The sequence below is a fragment of the Rutidosis leptorrhynchoides genome, chromosome 11 (genome assembly GCF_046630445.1).
Source record: "Rutidosis leptorrhynchoides isolate AG116_Rl617_1_P2 chromosome 11, CSIRO_AGI_Rlap_v1, whole genome shotgun sequence".
Lineage (NCBI taxonomy): Eukaryota > Viridiplantae > Streptophyta > Magnoliopsida > Asterales > Asteraceae > Rutidosis > Rutidosis leptorrhynchoides.
In genome coordinates, this window is record NC_092343.1 from 182,547,501 (window position 1) to 182,564,458 (window position 16,958).

Consider the following 16,958-nt stretch of genomic DNA (forward strand, 5'->3'; position numbering starts at 1 on the left):
TCTTGTGCCCATAATCATTATGGAAGTCATAAAATTTGCTCGTATCTTTGGGTTTTCCTTTGTTGGACAATTTTGGCGGGGCCTTGAACCCTTGGGCTGCCTCTTCTTTGGAGAGGATCTCCTTCGGAGTTTTGATGAGTGTTCCCAAGATTCTAGTACTAGATTCCCTTCGGTATGGATCGTACCGGCCTCTATCATCCCTCTTTCCATGCCTTTCGTCACGATGGCTTGTCCTTTCTCTTCGTTTGGTTGTTGGCTGATCATCGTATGCGAAGCTTCCTTCAGTTTCTTTCGCATCTAACCAAACATAAGCTTTGTTGATCAAAGCTTCGTAACTATCGGCAGATCTCAAGTGAGGTGTTTGACCAGAGCTCACGTTTTACATCCACACAAAAGCCCTGAGATCCTTTGGGTCTCTGGTAAACTAGGGATTTGTTGGGTTTCGTCATTCTACCTTTCTAGGAATACTCTGATTCCTTCGCCATCCTTTTGCCTGATGCTGTGAGCAGCCACATGATTTTTCTTGTGATGCTTTATTGGCTAAACTTAGATCTGAATTGCCTCTTTAGTTCATCGAAGCTTGAAATTGAGTCCCTAGACAAGGAGTTAAACCATATTCTAGCGCGCTTTTGAGCATATACGAGAAAGCGTGACATGCTACAGCTTGGTTTCATCGAGACATTCTTGCTGATCTTTCGAAGACATTGAGATCGTCATCAGGATCTTCTTTTCCTTCGTAATACCCTAGGTGTGAAGGTATTTTCATCCCAGTTGGAAATTGGAAGTTGGAAGTGGTTGGTTCTATATACTTGTTACGAAGGGTGTCCTCTGATTTTTCCAGAAGTTATCAACTTCTACGTTAATATTAGGCTGAGGAGTTCCATTTACTCCATTGACACCACTTTGTGGACCTGTTCCCACTCCACACCCTGACTGGTGGAGGGTATACTAAAAGTCCTCCATTCCAAAAAGATATTTTGGACCACAGAGGTATTGGCGTATTCTGTTGGGTCATTGATGTATTCACGTAAGGTGTGTTTGGAGGATACCAGGGGAAAGGGACCCCTAAGGGGTATAGAGAGATGATGTGACCTCCGTTGTTACTTGGAGTGATAATAGGACCTCCATTACTATTTGGAGGGATAATAGGCCCTCCATTGCTATTTGAAGGGATAGTGGGCCCTCCATTACTGTTCGTAGGGATGACGGGACCTCCACTACTTCTTAGAAGGGTTGGTTTCGGAGCTACATGAGGTTTGGGTAGAGGATTCTGCCTAGGGGGACTCCATATCTAAATCTTCGTCGTATTCTTCACTTTCGTAAGTGAGATCTTGTTTAGTTTGAAGGTGACACTCAACCCTCAACTTCCTAATAACTTCTTTGATGTTATCACAGTTTTTGAGGATGAAAGTTTTATCCAATAAGGGTAGTGGATCTGAATTACTACGGTTTGTAGTTATAGGCATCGTAGGAGTGACTGGAGTTCGAGCACTCCCTTCAGCCTAAGGTTGGAGATCTCGGATCTCAAAGAGATCTCATTTGGACATTTTTTGGGAGATCTCGGCATCTCGAAAAAATCTCGGGGAGATCTCGAACATTGACTTACGTTGAATTTTTAGTTTTTATAATACAAAAAAATAAATATATGTATATTTATATACATTTCTACGAGATTCTACAAGAAATTTCAAGAAATGCGCGGGAAAATTCGAAAAATTATGAGATTTTATCAGAATATTCGATAAATGAGCGAGAAAATTCGAGAAATTATGGCTTTGACCAAGTTTGACCCCGTTGACCATGAAATCTCGGGATATGGACATCTCGTGGCCTTCCAAAAATGATATCTCTGAGAGATCTCCGGGAGAAATAAGGAGATTTACAACACTGCCTCAGCCTGAGTGCTAGATTGAAGTAAGGGAAACCCTGGGGGTAAATCAGGATCAACCATGGGGATTTAGTGTTTAAACAAAGTGTGATTTTGTATGTTGAGTCCCACAGATGGTGCCAATTATTTGTACACTTTTTCGGACAATCTTAAAGTGGTTTAAGATTCATTGACCTGAGATTTATATCTAGTGATTTGAGTGATATGAATGATGTTAAAAGACTTGTTGGTGATTCCTTGAAGGTAGTGAGAATATTTCTCATTTTATGCCACCAAGGTTTGAGGGGGACATTAATGTGTTCAATGTGTAAGATACTTAGCGATTGTGTAAAACATGATCATTCAGGGATTGTGTTTCCCTTTTTATAGCCTGACCGAGATGCTTGTCCCTGGTCTCAATTCTTTGATTAAATTCCAAGGTGTTTATGGAAATGTTGGTGGACTTTACCTTAGCAGGGTGGCGGAACTACAGTGGCTGAGGAAAGCAAGATAGATGCTTTCCTTAATTATCTAGGAGGCGTCGCCTACTGTTTCTATGGAATCTCTTCCATATCTCTTTAACATATACGATCTCGTGACTTAGTCCAGACCTTGTTCTCGTGACACCTCCGTAGTCTATTATCTTTGTGAGATACCTACGTAATGTTTTGATTGTGACCGAGACATGGGGTTTAATATCAATACCTATATCACATTTCGCTACTCGAAGATACAGATCAAGAGCGAGTTTTGATTATGAGCACAATCATCAGCACACTCAATGGAAAATAGTGAAGCATAAAAAATGGATGCTTTTCAGGGCCTTTTTTTGGGTGCCTCAAAACAATTATAATGAGTTGAATATGCTAAGCCATGCAATGCTATTTTAGATAACCAATTCGTCCTTACAAGAGCCTTAAGGTTGCCTTAATTTTTACCATGAACGTTTTAGGATTGCGAAAGTACTTATTCGCAAAGAATTTATATTGTTTAACAATATTAATATTTGGACTAAGGATAGAGAATCTATGTAACAAACTTATTACGATAAGACATTAAAGGTATTTATATCGTCATCCCATATTTAAACGAACATTGTTCCTAATTTTCCTACTATGGTATCTGATACTTATGATTTTAAGTATAAATGTTTAGGAAAATTGTCTAGCATCTTAGGGCTAGAATCTCACACTTAGTGATAAAGCTAGGATACGATTTATTTATAAATAGAATTAAGAGTTAAAATGAGTAAATAGAAACGAGTACTTCCCTACAGGCGAGCGATGATGTGTTTATTGAAGCGAGTTGACGATGGAAAATGCAAAAGGCTTTACATGTATTGGTGTATATAATAATATACAAGTTATTGGGCTTGATGTGCCTAAAATGGACCGTTTTATTCGTGCGGTGTCGTTCGGTCGCAACACGTCAGAATCAGTCACCAAAAGGGAGGAATGGTTCGTTTATTTATATTATGCGGGGGCCTAAATTTACTTTTACTTTCTAAGGTGTAGAAGGTGTAAGTTAACCTAGTGTCGTATTTTTTTATGGATTAACGAATTGAAGATCAAGTGGATAATTGTGTTTTAGTTAAATTACCTAGATAAAGAATAATAGTTGGTTTAAGCTAAAAGTCCTAAGTGCAGGAAAAGTAAATAAGTGGAAGGATATCCGGAGTTTGCAGATCAGCGAAATGTTGACCAAGATATCATTGTTGGGTTAGGGAAATGTAATTATCCTTATGTTAAGACTATACTTGGAATGATGTAGACCTGGTTGGATGAGCCAATTACACAGACCTACTTGTCTCTGAACTTTCGGAGTTCTCTTTGAGCAGTGAGAAGTATGTCACTTGGTTTATAATTAACAGGTAGCTATACCCCGGAGGTTATCCTCAGTAAAGTACTAGGTTTATTAGTGAGGTGAGCTCTAATCATAACCCTCGTTATTAGTTTAGTTAACTGAATAACAACGTGCCGTGCTGATTGAACACTGATCACAAACGGATGGAATCCGTCAGTTTAAGTTAACAAAACCTTAAGTGAAAACTAACAACGATTCCATCATACTAATGAGATCATATCAATTCAAACATTATATAGCATTACAGTTGATATTCTGATAGTAAAGCAGATAGAAACCTAATAAATACCTAAACAGTTGATATGACTAAGTCCTAAGGCAACAATCAAACAAGAACATGCAATAGGCTTAGGTCACACAGTGAAGGCACTAGCTAGATCTTAAATGCTCCTAAGAAGTCTCTTCGGAACAGTCAATAGGCATACTAGGTCATTCATGTCTCAATTCCTAAGTTTCGTGTCCTAAAAGCGCATTAAATGCCTCTCGGGAACTCCGGCCATACCGAGTTCATAGAATCTTTAGATACAGTCGTTGATGCATTTTATGTAAGTCCTAGACATCTAACCCACGTCCATTGCAGGTACAACAGTTTACAGGCTACCATGATCACTCGTTATAATCCTATCTGTGTTTGTATGTGGTTACAGGTATTGCAGGAACAAGATAAGGATGTTTGACTATGTTAGACTTAGTCAGACGTAGACGTACGAGTGAAGCCTCACTCGTACAGCTAACAGGATCATACACACGGTTGATGCTGAGCTAAGTCACAATTATAACCTAAATGATCTGACACAAGTGAGTGGTCACCCGTACGGCTGAGGAAGCCAACTCGTACGAGTGATGGATGACTCGCACGGGTGAGTCAACAGCTGAGGTATATAAGTGTTATGTTCTTCATTTTAGGTTAAGCCTCTCATTACACACACATCACTCAGATCTGGTAAGCCTCATCCGATTCTCTCTCAACCCAAATCACCCAGGTGGTGAATAATAGCTCTAGGTGTTGATCTAATCACACATGATTTGTTGTGGTTTGACTTAATTAATCCCAAAAAGCTTCTCATATTCACTAGAGGGTTTGATTCACTTATTTCGCCATTGTGTGAGTTAAATCTTTTGATTTTTAAGTTCCTAGTCATGTTTCATCAATTGGTATCAGAGCGTTGGTTGTGATTTCAACATCATCCTAGTGATTTTTGGTGATTAAAGAGTTTATTATTTGGGTTTTAGAGTTTAGAGTGATATTTTATTAAAAAGGAATCATTTTTACGTGTGTAATTGTGATTAGAGAGTGTGTTTATGTTAGTTTAGTGCTAATCCAGCTTGTAAACGAAGAAATTGAGGTTTAACATCAGTTTCTAGGGTTTTTGAGTGATTAGAGTGTGAACAGTAGCTCACACGAGTGGGTCAAATTTCTTGCTCACTCACGCAGTTGACCAGACGGTTGACATCACTCATGAACTCACACGCACGGGTAAGCATAACCTGTTTAGGTTAGAGAACTATAGTCTGATCACACGAGTGATAAAACGGTTGACTGTGACACGTACGAGTAATCACACGAGTGATCCTTACTCGCACGTTTGATACTTTGTGTTTATTACTTTGGTTTGAGTAGTGACACGTACGTTTGAGTTGTGACACGTAAGAGTGATATTTTCACACGTACGCTTGATAACCTGAACCGCACGGTTGATAACCTGAACCGCATGGTTTACCTGTTTTGGTAATTTTTCAGAATGTTTAATTCAAATGATTATGTGTTAGCTGCACCGTTAGTTCAAAGTATTACGAGTATGACTCAATGATTACTTCTTGTTGAAAGTGAATCCGGAAGTGGTACGAAATGTCCGAGATTAATGACCATGGATAACTATTCCACTTGGAAGTCTAGATTTAAGATTTGGTCTGATGGTTAGGACATGAAGCTTTGGAAGTACATTGAAACAGAATTTCAATGGCCACGTTCACCTGTTACGAATGAGTTGTATACGTTACACAACATGCCTTCTGAATAATGTGAAGAGTATAACTTGGAAAAGAAGATGTACTGTAATTTGACAAGTGCTCTTGATGGTCCGATTTTCCATCAATTTCTGTGTCATGATAATTCGTTCAAGATATGGGAAGCACTTCGCACTTTCAATGAAGGAAATACATCTTACAGAACTAGAAAGGGTTTAGAGTTGAAAGCTGAGTTTGATCATTTTCACTGGCAAGTCGGAGAATCTATTACAAAATTGGTTGAAAGATATCGTCATTTGCTAGCTGAATTACACAAGCTTGATGTGACTATTGAGGAGAAAGATAAGGTAACTTGTCTAGCTGGAGCATTACCGTTGGAATGGAATGGTTTTATATTAACTATTAAGACCAGTGGAGAACTTGCTACTGCTACAGTGAACTCGTTTATTGCAAGACTTCAAGAAGAAGAGTTAGAATTGTTAAACAAAGTTAAGAGGTCTAAACAAGTTCAATACACCAAGATGTATTGTTTGAATGGTTATACACCTCCTAAATCAGCTCATGCACCGTTTCAAACTGCTTTTGCTATAAACAATCAGAGTATGTATGGTTTGAATGTCAGCAGTACACCTATTCAACAACCTTCATACACACCGCAAGTTTCACCATGTTCACTGAACACTCAACCACAGCCTACTTCAAATACAACCGAATCATCTACACCATCTGCTACAGAAGTGTTATCTGCATTCAAGATTGAGAACATAAGAAAAGCGGGAAAGGAGAAGATTAATGAGGATATATCATTGTTGTCTAATCTTGTGAACTCTTATGATACTTATCTTGATGGTCGTGTGGGTATTATTCATCTAACAACGGAAGATTATCAACAACTTGATAAAGAAGAAGCAGAAAGGATGGATATAATGTGGGGTATGGCAAATCTGGTGAAAAGAGCTAAAGATTATAAAGAGAGAACTGGGAAACCGATCAGTCTGACCAAGGATACAAAATTGGGTTTTGATATGAATACTGTTACTTATTACAATTGTGGAGAATTAGGTCATTTCTCAAGGCAGTGTACTAAACAGAAGAAGCAAGGTAATCAGAATCCATTCAGAAATCAGAACTATAATCGTGTTAGTTCCCAAAGTCAATCGACAAAGCGTGAAATCTATATTTCTGACAAGGGAAATGATGTAGAAACTGCGGAAAATCCTAACAAAGCTCTAGTTGTCATGCATGGAGACGATGATGATTGGTCAATTAAATTGAATGTGAATGATCAACCGAAAGCCAACATGGCTAAGATCACAGAAGATGAATCAAAATGTGTTACTGAGCAAAGCATAATTGAGAAGATCATTGCTCGCACTGAAAGAGCTGAAGAGCTATCTCGAACCATTAGAAAGGACAAAGTTCAGAAAAAGGTGAAAGATAAATTCAAGAAAGCACGTGATTCTGTTTCTCGAACACCTGAATCAGGAAGCATTTCACCTACTTCATCAGAGGACAGTTAGAAGAATAAATATGATGATATCCCAATGTGTGAAGACAGTCTAGAAATTGATCAAAGTGAAGAAACATTGATTGATGCTGATAAGGAACTAGACGAATGGGGTAGAATGATTGCTGTAGAATTGGAGATGTTGGTTCTCATGGGTGAAGGTTCAGATCTAGACAGTTTAAGTTCAGAAGATGATGAATTAGATACTAGGTCAGATTCAGAAGCAGAAAGTCCTAAGGGTTATACTAATTTTGAGATGTTGAACAAGCAAGCAGTGGATCTACTCAAAAAGTGTTTGTCAGAAAGTGATCGAGAAAAAGTGTCAGGGTTGACAAGAGCTAAGGATATCTGGGATAAACTCGAAGAGATACATTTGGGTAAAGGTTTTGCGAACGATGATGCGTCAGTTTTTCTTACATATTCTTCAGAATCGGAAGGTGAATTCGATGATGGGAAGAAAACAAACTGTTTTGATTTCATGGCTGATACTTCCTCATCAAATAGCGCTCAAGAGGTAACTTCTAATTTTTGCTCGAATTCAAACTCTGAATGTGCTAAATGTGATGAATATAAGATAACTGTAGACAACCTGAACAAAACATATGATGAGATGCTTGACAAATATCATGCCAACCTTGTGACCAAAAAGATTGAAAATGATTTGAAAGAAGAAATTAAAGTTTATAAAAAACAGATTCATGATCTTAAATGTTATAACTTTGACTTAAATCAAGCTTTAATCAAACGTGTTGACACAATAAATGAACTGAAAAAGGAAAATGAATGTGTCAAAGCTGATTTAGAAGCTATGTCAATCAAAATGAAATGTTAGGCAAGTGCATCTCAATGGAATGCACTTATGGTTGAACTTAATGATTAAAAGGGTAAAGGCATTGGATATAAGTCCGTATCTCCTCCTTTTTAAAACAAATAATTAATGCAAATGTGGTTGACGGACAACCAGAAGACCGTGTTCCACCTAGTTATGAGAATTATGCTGATAGAAACAAGAAGTCTAACTCGAATGAGAACATGACTTCAGACGAAACTGCCGAAGGTGCTTTAGATCATGATGAAGATAAGAAAACCGGTCTAGGAGATAATACTATTAGACAAAGGGTGATAACACCAAGAGGTCCAGTTCCGAAAGGTCCTGTTAAAATTTTGAAAAATCCTAAATTTGCTAACAGACCAGTTCCTCCTGTTACCCCTAAGCTTGTTCTAAAAGAGAAATCAAATGTTTCTCCGGTGTTCGTAAGAGCACAAGACCCCTCATCTTCAAACTCTAATAATGTGTATCAATTTAGAGGACATAGGGAGTTTAGACAATGTTTTAATTGTGCTGTTTTTGGACACATTGCTGCTTATTGTCCTAGAAGATTCCATTCCCCAAGACATAAAGTTGACTTGTCACATGATGATTTTAGATCATCTCATGTTCATCAAACAGGTTCACCCTTAAATGATGAATTTCGTGATAAAAGATCTAAGACAAATGTTGTCTTTGGAGATTCCAAAAGGAAGTACTTCAATAAATCTGTTTCTCCTGTGAAGGGAAAAATCCCAAAAAGAAGTTCTGAGGCAAATGTTGCCGGTTCTAGTGAGCAAGGTAGACCTTTTGAACCAAAGTTAAGGTCTCCATCTCAACAAGTGAGTCGCAAAAAGTATTTTTCTAGAATCAGACCACGGATGAATCATTTAGATTCAGAGAGGAATGTCAGACGTCAAGAGCATGACACATCTCCTTCCAAATTTGCTAAGTTTAAGGTTTCAAATGATGAGATTCCTCCGGAATCAAATGGGAAATGGATGGAATTTCAAGCTATAGGTGTTAATGGAAAACCTACCGCCGTCCGAGCATGGGTTCCCATTATCAATTAACTTCTTAATGTGATATGCAGGGAACCAGGTTACCTGAAAATAACACCTGGATTGTAGATAGCCGCGCTTCGAGACATATGACTGGACAGCTATCTCTTCTTTCGGATGTACACCCAATTAAGGGAGGTTATGTTGCTTTTGCTGGAGATAAGGGTGGTCATATTTCAGCTCAGGGTTTATTGAAGAATGATAAAGTCAGTTTTGATAAAGTGAATTATTATCAAGAGCTTGCAAACAATCTGTTATCGGTTTCACAAATCTGTGAAAAATCTTTCAAAGTAGCATTTGATGACGAATTCAGCTACATTTTGAAACCGGAGTTTGTAATTCCTCATGAAATGATTTTGATGAAGGCTCCTCTACAAGTTGATTTATACATGCTCGATATGAATGTTGCTACCTCAACTGCTGAACATCATCAAGCTTTTGTTTCTAAAGCGACTGAACTAGATTCTATTACATGGTACAAATGCATGGGTCATTTAAGTTTTTGGAAGAAGAACCATCTGGTTCACAACAATCTTGTAGAAGGTGTTGATCTTCGATCTTTTCAGATTCCAGGCACATGTATTTCGTGTAAGAAGGGTAAGCAGAGAAGAAAGCTCATAAGTTGGTGAAGTATAATTCAATCTCTGCTCCACTTGAATTGTTGCATATGGATCTCTTTGGTCCAATTCGTTTTGAAAGTATTGATGGTAGCAAGTATTGTCTAGCGGTAACTGATGATTATTCAAGATTCTCATGGGTAATGTTTTTTAAAGAGAAGTCTGATACGTTTGAGAATTTGAAAGTGCTAATCAATCGATTAGAGACAGGTTTTAATTCGAAAGTTAGAAAGATTCGATGCGATAATGGTACAGAATTCAAGAATCAGTATCTTGAAGGTTTTTATATTGAAAAAGGTATCAATATGCAGTTCAGTTCTGCATACGCTCCTCAGATGAATGGTGTTGCTGAAAGAAAGAATAGGGTATTGATAGAGACAGCAAGAACCATGCTGGCAGATTCATCGTTACTTGTTCATTTTTGGGGTGAAGCTGTTGCAAATGCTTGTTACACTATGAATCGAGTTCTGACTATTAAACGACTAGGTAAAACTTGCTATGAGTTATTGCATGGGAGAAAACCATCTCTGAAGCATCTAGAACCATTTGGTGCCCCGTGTACCATATTGAAGAGAAAACCAGGAAGTAAGTTTGACTCTAAGGTGGTTACTGGAGTGTTTCTAGGGTATAGTTCTCCTAACAAGAGAGTTTTCAACAATGAGACGAGATGTGTTGAAGAGTGGTCTGAAGTTGACGTCCAACGGAATCACACGAAGAGTGCTCCCAAAAGTCATCCTTGGATCTACAACTATGATGAGTTGATTGATTCATTCAATCTTGCTCTAGATCAGACAGAGAATGAAGTAGAGTTACAAATGCTGTTTGATTTACAGAACGAACCAGAAGTGTCTGCACCTACTCCAACTCCATTACCAACAGTCGTTGAGCCAGTACAAGATTCAGATCAAGATGTTGATCCAGTGTACGATACCTGCGGAACTGATATTTCAAGTGAAAATTCTGATAATCCTGAAGAAGTTGGAGATACCATGAATCTACACCACGCGATACCTGTTCCCGCACACCCAGTTCCCAGAACTCCAACTGCTCATCCTAGAGAGAATATCATTAGATATCCAAATGCATGTGTTAGAACAAGAAGATAAGTTTAGTTTAATGGTTAAGTTAATGATCATATGACAGGTGCTGCTGCATACTATGAGTACTCATGTCATATCTCGAGAATTGAGCCAAAGACTACAAAAGAAGCCTTGAAGCATGTTGATTGGGCCATGGCAATGCAAGAAGAGATTTGACAATTCAATCGTTTAGATATTTGGAAGCTGGTTACTAAGCCACATGGTGATAAAGTAATTGATCTCAAATGGGTTTGGAGATGCAAATTCGACGAAGATGGCAATGTTACCCGTAACAAAGCAAGATTAGTTGCTAAAGGTTATCAGCAAGATCCTGAATTTGATTACGATGAAGTTTTTGCTCCTGTTTCCAGATTGGAAGCAATTCGCATTTTCTTGACTTTTGCTTCTTTCATGAAGTTCAAAGTTTATCAAATGGATGTTAAGAGTGCAATTCTTTACGGCAAGCTAAATGAACGAGTATATGTCAGTCAACCTCCGGGTTTTGAAGATCATCTTCATCTTGACAAAGTTTACCGCTTACGGAGAGCACTTTATGGTTTACATCAAGCTCCTAGAGCTTGGTACAGACGTTTATCGAGTTATCTTATCGAAAAAGGATATCAAATGGGCACAGTAGACTGTACTCTGTTCACAAACGTTCAAGATGACGGCATTATCTTAGTCCAGATTTATGTTGATGACATTATTTTGGGTGCTACAAAGCAGAAATTCGTTGATGAGTTTGAGCAGGTGATGAAGGACGAGTTTGAAATGAACAAATTGGGTCTTTTACACTACTTTCTTAGTTTACAAGTCGAACAGACTGAAAATGGAATTTTTCTTCATCAAGTAAAGTATGTAAATGACATACTCGAACATTTTGGTATGACTCAAGAACATCCTGTGTCGACTCCACTAGCTGTGAATCATGGTATTTCGTTAGACTGTGAATGAGAACCTGTTGATCCTACATATTATCGAGTAATCATCGGGTCGCTTATGTATCTCACTGCATCTAGGCTGGATATTATGTTCGCAACATGTCTGTGTGCTCGTTATCAAGTTAATCCGAATACAGTTCATCTTACTGCTGCCAAAAGAATTCTACGTTATCTGTTGCATTCGCCAAATCTCAGCATATGGTATTCGAACGATGAGAAGTTTCATCTTGTAGCTTACAGCGATTCAGACTATGCAGGTTACAAAATCAACAACAAATCTACATCAGGAGGATGTCAATTTTTAGATGAAAAGCTGGTAACCTGGCAATGTAAGAAACAAACTGCAGTTGCTCTTTCCACGTGTTAAGCTGAATATATAGCTGCTGCTAGTTGTTGTTCGCAAGTTATTTGGATCCAACAACAACTTCGCGATTACGGGCTAAGAATCTCTTTCTCTCCTCTTTATATTGATAATACTGCTGCTATTGCGATCATTAAGAATCATGTTCAACATTCTAAGACTAAACACATAGGTGTTAAGTATCATTTTCTTAAGGATTGCCATGAGAAAAAGATTATTGAGGTTAAGAGAATAGGTACTAAGGACCAAAGGGCTGACTTATTCACTAAGGCTTTTGATAGAACTAGGTTCTTACTCCTACTAGAGATGAATGTCATTGTTGATCGAGACAAAGTGATTTCGGATGTTGTGTGTGAGGATTAGTCAAGCTTTTAGACTGTGCATGTAGGGTGCATGACATGTAGATTTTTACTTACTTATTATCTGTATTGCATATTTTTGCTTCATGTCTGTATTTCTTTACATGATTTCTTTCATGATTGCATGCTAGTCTTTAGATATTCTATGTTTGGTTAAAACGCTAAAACACAAAAAGATTTTATATTTTAGTATTTTAGGGGGAGTATATGTTATCAGCAGGAAATACCTAAAAAGTACAAAATGCCTCGCCAGAAAATCATAAAAAGTTGAAAAATCTAAAAATGAGCTTGTTTTGATTAATCTGTTGGAGATGAAGAAATTACTGTACTGAGAATTGATAATTGATTAGTAAGGACTGATTTGAACGTCTATGTTTATCTGTTGTGTGATGTACTGATAGATGTGACTTATGAATTCTTAGCATTAGACAATCATAATAAGAACAATGATCATCTAAGAATCGGTAGTCATGGACGATCTGTAGCGTTTGAAGGTAGTCACCTAATTATCTCTGAAACTGTATCTAATGACAATTGTTGAGGAACTCAACAGTCGGTTGAGGGTATCCCGTATCATAATTGATAATCATTAGAGAAAGTTGGTGTTGGATGTCCCCAAGCAATATTCAAACGTTGCTCTACCAATTCAGACTCACGGCTATGATTGGGACATTCAATAGATCATTTAAGGAGTTGAGGGTTATCTATTTGGCTGGTGCATACCACATTGTTACGGGCCTGAGACTTAATAATCGAAACTAAACTCCGAAAAGTCAGATAAAAATTAGTTTATGTCAAAGTAAGTGTCCCTTCTCCCTTAAAGTCGAAAAGTATGATTCTCTATTGTGAACCGTTCAAGCATTTAAGGGATAACACCTTTGAGTGATCTGAGCACAACAAAACATAGAAACATGAGTTCAAGCACGAATACAACAAAACTATATGGAAGTTCTGTCATACCCCGTCCTAATCCATCTGGACGAAGTCACCAACATCTGGTCCCATTGCGATGATCGACTCCAAATAATATCTTTAAAATGAGCAATTGCACAGCGGAAGATTTCTTTCATACCTGAGAATAAACATGCTTTCAAGTGTCAACCAAAAGGTTGGTGAGTTCATTAGTTTAACATAAATAATCATTTCAATATTTTAGTAGACCACAAGATTTCATATTTCCGTTTTTCATAAACATACGTCCCATGCATAGAGACAAAAATATCATTCATATGGATTGAACACCTGGTAACCGACATTCACAATATGCATATAAGAACATCCCCATCATTCCGGGATCCTCCTTCGGACATGATATAAATTTCGAAGTATTAAAGCATCCGGTACTTTGGATGGGGCTTGTTGGGCCCGATAGATCTATTTTTAGAGTTCGCTTCAATTAGGGTGTCTGTTCCCTAATTCTTAGATTACCAAACTTAATAAAAAGGGCATATTCGATTAGATAATCCAACCATAGAATGTAGTTTCGATTACTGTAAAACAGTTAATAAAGCATTTGCATGTATTCTCAGTCCCAAAAAAATGTAAAGAGTAAAAGGGAATCAAATGAACTCACCTAATGTATTTTGTAGTAAAAATACATATAACGACATTGAACAATTGTAGGGTTGACCTCGGATTCACGAACCTATATCATTTATATATATATATATATATATATATATATATATATATATATATATATATATATATATATATATATATATATATATATATATATATATATATATATATATATATATTAACACATATAATGGTAATCAAACAAATACATATATTATTATTATTTGTGATGTAATTAATAACTTATATATTTCATTATCAATTATCAAATATATTCATTTTATATATAAAAATATTAATATAGTGATGTTATGTATTTTAAATATATTTTTATATGAATAATTTAATTGTGAATTTAATAGTTATGATAATAATAATAATAGTGATACTATATAATTATAATGATAAAAGTGATAATAATATTAATAATGTTACTACTAATAATAATGATAATACTAATAATGTTAATATTAATTCAAATAATGATAATAATAATAATAATAATAATAATAATAATAATAATAATAATAATAATAATAATAATAGTCATAATAATAATAATAATAATAATAATAATAATAATAATAATAATAATAATAATAATAATAATAATAATAATAATAATAATAATAATAATAATAATATTAATAATATTATTAATAATAAATAATAATTATACTAAGAACAGAATTTAATATTTTACTGATCAAGACTACAATTATAATCATCTTATCATCTTAATAATATTATTATACCATTATTTTTACTATAACAGTTATAAGCATACTATATCATTCTAAATTCATGACCTTAATCCATATTGCATTATATTCAAAAAATGTAATATTAAGCATGTTAATCATAAATTTAATACTTTAAAATATTTAATCATAATAATAATAATAATAACAATAATATTAATAGTTAATATTTAATAATACCTTTTTTTTAAACAAAACCCATTAAATGATTAGTGGGCTTCAGCCCAAGATTAAATGGCAGTTCATGTGCTCGTCTGTAATTAAAAGAACCCGATAGCAGTATACACACACACGATTGGTGTGTTCATCGACTCCTACAGAAATCTCAAATCCCTAATTCCAGTTTTGATGATTCTGGTCATCGACAATAGCAGGATCAAGAACTCGTTTATCAATATTAATCGATCGAGCAACAGGTACTTGGTTCCAACAGACAGGTTCATCTTCTTTATATGAAATTAGAATAAAAATCAAATCAAATTCTCGTTGTTTATAAGTTATAATTACTTCATGAAAGCTGTTAGGAATTACCTTCGTAATACTCGTAATCCATCATTCAGTCCATAATCAACGATAGGTATTCGAATTTAAAGAAGATCATATAAGTTGACTTTTTAATTTTGTACTTTGACTCGAAAATTGGAGATCATATGATGAATCTCAATCGAATTGTAATGCTAAAGTCGCATAATTGAGGTATAAGGAACTCGAATCTATAATTAATTCGAGCTGGAACATGCTAAATCGATTTAGAGATCAACATAGGTGAAGGTTGCATCGCTGAACAGGAAAAGGGAAAAAAATTGATCGTGCAGTAGCATGGGTTTAAGGGTGATTGATTGGTTTAAATGGTTAAACAGAAACCAGTTGCAGTAGCAACAATGATGGTTTGTAGGAGAAGAAAAGAAACGGAAAATAGGAAATCTGCTGCAGCAAATATAACCTAAATAGGCAGGTTATAGGTTTGTTTTCTTTGGTTTTTAAAATAGTAATACATGAACCAAGTAGTTGCAGTAGTAGCGTATAAATGTTGTAGCAGTAGCAGGTACAACAGGTTGTGCTCGTTTTGAAAAGTGGTGGTGGTTTTTCATTGGGTTTTAGACCCTCAACCAGACGGGTTCAAACATCAATAGCGTCAAAGATTGTGGTGTTGGTTGATGACTGTTTTCGAATGTAAACAGGAGAAGGATAGGTGGTGATATAAGGTAGTTTGATGTTGTTGGGTCTTGGTTCTCGGTGGGGTTGGAAGGTGTGGGTTAGTGACCGAATGTGATGGTGTTTGGTTCATGTATGCTTGTGTTCAATATCAGTCAGAGAAATAGGAAGCAAAGAAGTAATGATTTATTGTTTTTAGTTAGTTTTGCATAAAACAAAAGAATGATAAATACATATGTGATTGTCAAGAATGAAGGTGGGGTAATTGGAATATCAATCATCAAGCAAATATAAACGATTGTGTCCAAATTGCAAAAGTGGGTTTAACATTTAGTGAATATATCTCCTATATATCAATCTACATTCTCTTTCTATTTCTTTTCTATAATATATAATAAAGTAACTTAATATAATAATATATACTAACATACAACTATCTCACAAGTAAAAATTAATTTTGCTTACATTTCGATGACAAAGGATTTCATAATTAATACGTTTAAGACTATATTAAGTTCCCAAAAATCAATCATCAACGAAAAAGGGATTATCATATACATATACAGTAACATATAATAATATGACTACTACATTATGGAGTATTATATTTTAATAATATAGCTAGGAATCTTCGTGCCACTATGTCACTTTCTTAAAATAAAGTATGTAGTCACGAGCAGAGAAAGCCAAACGAGTTATATATATTACTACTAGTGGTGATGTATAGTAACAATTAGTACTAGTTAAATGATTTATAAAGTAGTACTAGTTAAATGAATTTTCAAGTAGAAAAGAAAAAAAACGTGTAGTAATTAAAGCCACCATCAAATTATTCTGCCGACAATTTAATAGAGATAGTATATCGTACTCCGTGGTTAATCAGTGACGGACACAAGTCTTCAAAAAAATCTCATATTAAATTGATGTAATTATTTTAGTCATAAAATGTACGAAACATGATCGAGTAGGCTCGTACACTATTTATTTTATTATACTCACAAGCTTACAACTTATTTAATATCAATCAAAA